We start from the raw sequence: 5,452 nt of genomic DNA on the forward strand, positions 1-5,452 counted from the left end.
GGATGGATGGATGGATGGAAGGAAGGAAGGAAGGAAGGGTGGGTGGGTGCATAGATGGATGAATAGACAGTAGGATGGATGGACGGATGGAGAGATGGATGCCTGCGGCGGGTAGGCGGGTGAATAGACAGGAATGTGAGTAAACTGGTGGATGAATACGTGTATGGACAAACAGGTGGATGGGTGGTCGGAGGGAGGATGGTGGGTGATGGACGTGATCATGCACAAATGGAACAGAGGTTCACGTGGCATTGGGGGTAGGTTCTCATGGAATAACTGTTCTTACTAAAAGCGAGAGGCCGCAGACGAGGAAGCCATCCCCGTGGCAAAGCCAATGTCATGCCCCGGGGAGACACACCCTCACTTTGCACTTCCTGCTCTCTGCTTAGCAGGGTTCCCATCCAGTTTTACCCTCAGTATGACTGAACCAGTTCATGGCTGGCAAACTGGGCAGCCCAGTCATTCTGCAGGAGCCCAGGACCACCCCTTGCTCGGTCCTGGCTTCCAGACCCCGTGAGGCAGCCAGGCATCAAGCCGCCAGAGGGCCACTGACCACAGAGTCAGTGAGGGAGAGGGGTTCCAGAGCCTCCATAACTGGGGAACTGGTGTGATTCCGAGCCTGAGGTGTGGGGTGGAGGCTGTGGCGCCTGGAGCAAGCTGCACCTGCCAGCCTTCTGGCTCCACAGGGCTCCCGCCTCTGTTAGGAGGGGACGGATTGCTGGCCAGTGTCCCCAGCAGGAAGTCCCCAGAGAGGACGCATTCTCGGGAACCACGGACTCCTGGGTCAGAGCGTATAGGCCGGGGCCCCGGGGGCTGCGTCCTGCGGAAGCACGGGGAGGCGGATGGGGCCGCGGCGCTGGCTGTCGCAGGAGCTGTGCCACACGGGGCTGTGCCAATCGGGGGGTGGGGGGCAGAGTCCCCAGTGGATAGCCGGAAGTCAGGAGGGCCACACACGCCGACGTCCACTAGAACAGCCCCGCGGGGGCCTCACCGTCCACCTGGCTCTGCCCCCACCCCCTAACCCCGCGGCTCCTTCCTCTTTTCCGCATGAAACCTCCCTTCTGTCAAAAACAATAAAAATAGTGTTTGAGTTCAGGAAGGAAAACGTGCTGGGAAGGGAAGAGCCACTGCATTTTCCAGGTCGTCCAGGGGTGCCCTTCGGACCTTCATTCCAAACCAGCTCTGCGGGGTGTGGTCACAAAAACCAGGTGCAAGTTCAGAGTCGCCGCCCCACACGACGCCCCGGGGCCCCCAGACGCGGGCGGGGGCGGCCGGTCCCACCTCGGCTCCTTCACACACACGAAGCGAGGCCTGAGGGGAGCCCACACCCCGTGGGCCCCTGTTTGGGAGGCTGGGGCCCCCTCTGCTGGGACTCCTGGGTCAGAGAGTGGCATGCCCTTGGGGACGGTGGTGCCTCTGAGGCGGGCACCAGAGCCAGCTGCTCGAGCCCTGAGCGGGTCCCAGTCGTCCCAGCGTCTGTCCCGCAGACAGCGTCTGGCCTTCAAGTCCGTCAGGTGGGGGGCTGGGTGGGAGCAGCCTGGGGCCCCTGCGGCAGCACGGGAGGCACGGGACCAGTCCCGGGGGGCCCCTCGCCCCTCACTGTTGTGGGGGGGACCCCGGGGTGGGGAACCAGCTGGGAGCGCGCCTGCCAGCCCACCTGTGACATGGGTCCTCGGCGGAGGAGGGGGAGCCTGGTCCCTGCTCCCAGAAGGAGCACTGTCCCCGCGGGGGTCGGGGGAGAACCGTACCCGCGTCCCCACGTAGTGGCCACCAGACTCCCAGGCAGGGGCTCCATCAGGCCCGAACCGGAAACCCCGAGAGCCTTTTCCTTAGAGGAAGGCGGGCGTCCCCGAGGCCCCGAAACCACCTCCGCCGCGGGGCAGCGGCAGGCAGGCGGGGCTGGCGTGAGGCTGTCCTCACTGCCTTCCACCCCAGGAGGCCCCCAGGGGATTGGAGGGGAGGCTCTGGTCCCAGACCCTCCCCGACTGCCATCAAAGCCCTTCTCCCCTGGGCCCCACTCTCTCCCGAGGGTCCCTCCTGCCGTCCACTTGCTCGGCGCACAATTACAGAGTGACAAGCCCACGCGAGCGCCTGACAAGCCGTGGCCTCCAGGAGGCCTCGTTTGGACGCTCCTCTCTCCAGCCAGAGAGAGAGAGAGAGAGAGAGAGAGAGGCGGGTCAGGTGCCCGGCCCTCGCTGCCCGGCCCACCTCCCAGCAGGGCCCTGGCGAGCGCGACCTCTCAGACCACCCCGCGCCAGCCTGGCGCCCAGCACAGGCCAGAGCCCACCGTCCCGCCGGGCCCGCCAGCGCAGGCCGCTCGCCCAGCCTCCTCCCCCCGCCCCGGCCGCTCTCAGGGGACCCGGGCAGGCCGCCCCGTCTCGGCGCCAGGCAGGTGCCAAGGGCGGCTGTGGGGAGCCCCTCCTCCCGGGGAGGGCTTCCTGAGGGGTGCCCGGTGCCCGCTCACTACCTGCCCAAGGAGGCCCCAGAACCCTGGGGGCCCTCGGTCCTGTGGGCATCGCGGGGCCTGTTTTGGCAAGAGCATCTCGAGCAGCAGCGCTCAGCACCAAGAACAGACGCGGCGGCGAGGGGCCGTCCCCTGCCTGCTGCTGTCCCCACAAGGCAAGAACGGCCACTGAGGGCCAGCCCACCACCTCTCTGATGGAAAAGACTGGGCCACAGCCGGCACAGAACACACTGGGAGCCAGCGGGGGGCCTGAGCAGGTGAGGGAGGAGCTGCCTTGGGTCCCCTGCCCGGCAGGTAACCCCGGGGTGGCCCCGGCCTCGGGCCCAGGACGGCTGCGGTCCGTCAGCAAGCCTAAGGGGGTGGCCGGGGAAGTGAGCGGGCCAGGCAGAGACCCATACAGGCCGGAGCTGCCCCGGCCTGGGCTCCTCTGGGCACGAGGCCCTGGGTGTCGAGGGGCACACCGGCCGCCCCACTGCCCTGCCAAGGGTGTTTTCTGATGGAGACTATAAATAGGGCTGTGATCGGCCAGCGGGGCAGCCGTCTCCACCCCCATGTGACCCCCGGATGGTGATGCTCCCCAAAACTCTAGGTGCCCTTCCCCCTGGGAACTCTGCCCAGCAGTTCAGAGAACCGTCAGCCCCCAGCCCTGCCCCCTGGACAACCAGAGACAGAAGGAACCGGGACAAAGTGTCCCCCACAAATGCCGCTCCCGTGGGAGGCAGGTCGGACACCAGTCTGCAGGGCCTCCCTCCTGGGGCGACCAGGGAAGGGCACAGGGGGGCTGTTACCTGCTCCCCCCGGCCTTCAGGCCTCCCGTGGCCCCGTCTCCAGCACAGGCACCGCCCACGGGCTCTGGAAGCCACGGGAGCCTCTGCAGGGGCCAAGGTCAGGGGTGCGGCGGGCCCTCCAGGGCTCCTCGTTCCCTCTGCAGATCCCTAGCGAGCCCCGCTCTGGGAGACCCCCCCTCCGGCCCCAGGAAGGAGGGCTCAGGCGAGGCAGAAGTGGAGGTGAGAGGGCCTGTAGGAAGATGCCCGGGGGGGCAGGGCTGGGGGCGCAAATCAGCTCCTGATCAGGAAAGAAGGCGCCGGCTGCAGGTGCACAGTGGGAAGAGGGGTGGGAAGAAGGGGAAGCAGGGGTGGGGGCTGGGCCCGCTCTGCCCTAATAGAGAAGGGCAGGAGGGCGTAGCCCAAGTGGCCGGGGGCCAGTGGAGGCGTGGATTGGACTGGGTGGGGTCCCAGCCGTGGGGGAGACACAGGGTGTTGTGGAGAGGGGTCACCATCCCGCTGAGTGAGGTCCGAGGGCAGGGGAGGCCAGTCCTAGAGGAGAAAAGGAGAGGCTGGGGGACGGCATTTCTAAAGACGTCACAGGGCACCATGTGGCCTTCATGGGTCTTGGGGTCTTCAGTGGTCACGCTTGCCAAGGCCCCCACTCCCCAGGAGTCCGGCCCAGCCACCAGGAGGCGAGGGAAGTGGGGCTCAGAGACAGCCTCTGGGCCCAGGCGGTGTGGCCCCAGCGATGACTCGTGGCCCACGTGCGGACCACCAGCGGGGACAGGGCCCCGGGAAAGGGCAGAGGTGTGGGGGGCAAGGGCGCTCTTCCGCTAGCGGAACGCTCCTCGCCAGAGGGCCGCTTAAAGGATCGGGTCTCCCTCGGGCTCCCGCACAGGCCGAGGGGGTGTCACAGGCCGAGGGGGTGTCCGAGCGGACCGAGGGGGCTCCCTCCCCGGAGGGCGGATGCCCGGTCCCGGGGTTCACACGCGCCCTCCCAGCGCCCGGCCGGGCTGCAGTTCCCGCCGCCGCCGCCGGGGGCCGCCGACCAGCTCGGGCTCCCGACACGTGGACGGGCCCGCGCCCCGCCCGCCGGCTGGGCTCGGGGACCCCCCCCAACGCCCCGCCCCGGGCCGTCCCTCCTCCCGAGCGGGGACCGGAAAGGCTAAGCGCGCCCGGGACGCGGGGGGCACTTCCTGCGTGCGCCCCCGCCCCTGCCCGGGCGCGCCCGGGGTCTCGGGGAACCCCAGCTCGCTCCTGCGCACGGCTGCGCCCCTGCTGTGCTGTCTCCTGCGCGGGGGCGGGGCGCCCGGGACCCAGGCTTCGGACAGAATTTGGACGCGACGCCGGGAGGCGGCCTGGGGGGAAGTGAAACCCGGCGGCGGGGCGGCCCCAGGGGGCGCAGAGTCGGGTTTCTGTGAGACACATGATAGGAAACCGAGGCCGCAGGACGGAGGGCGCTGGACGCCCCCGTGTCGACACTCGCCTACCCCCCGCCCCCGCCCCGCGCATCAGACCCCAGAAGGCGACTCGGCGGAAGGAAGTGGGGACCCGCCGGCCTGCCCGCCCCCGGGGGCTCCCGCAGACTCGGCCGTGGGCGATGCCCCCTGCCGCCCCCCCCCCCCCGCGCTAGAGGCCTACGTGGGCCCCCCCGCCCCCCGTCCTCGGCCCCAACCCGGATCGGTGCAGCAGCCAACAGGCTCACCCCAGAAGGGCCAGTCCCGTGGCCACCTCAGCCCGGGGACGCAGGGGACCCCCGCGGCCCCCACCCCTGCCGCCCCTCCCCAGGCGCGCTTCCGGCCAGGCCGGAAGGAGCAGGAATTCGGAATGTTTTGGAACGAGCTCTAAATCCCGGAGGATTCTCTGCAGTGGCTCCTACCCCCCCCCCCCGGGTGTGGGGGGAAGGGAGAGGAGACTAATCTGCATCTGATGGGAAGGGGGGTAAACCCGGAATGGGGGGAGGCCCCCCACACCCCTGCTCACTGCCAGCTGCAAGCATAGGGGTGCAGGATGGTGGGTGGGGGGTGGCCCATATCCTGACATGGGTGCTGGTGGGGAGGCTAGACCCAAGGGGGCCACGCCGGGGCGGAGCCCTGACCTGGGCCCCGGTCCCAGTTGACCGCTGCCTTCCTGCGTGGGGAAGCAGGTGTTGGGGGGAAGGCAGATGGCCCCACAGGGACAGACCGGTGACACCCGCCAGGCCACACCCACTGCAGCTCTC

Source organism: Hyaena hyaena, unplaced genomic scaffold (assembly GCF_003009895.1).
Source record: "Hyaena hyaena isolate Hyena2069 unplaced genomic scaffold, ASM300989v1 scaffold_308, whole genome shotgun sequence".
NCBI classification, from domain to species: domain Eukaryota; kingdom Metazoa; phylum Chordata; class Mammalia; order Carnivora; family Hyaenidae; genus Hyaena; species Hyaena hyaena.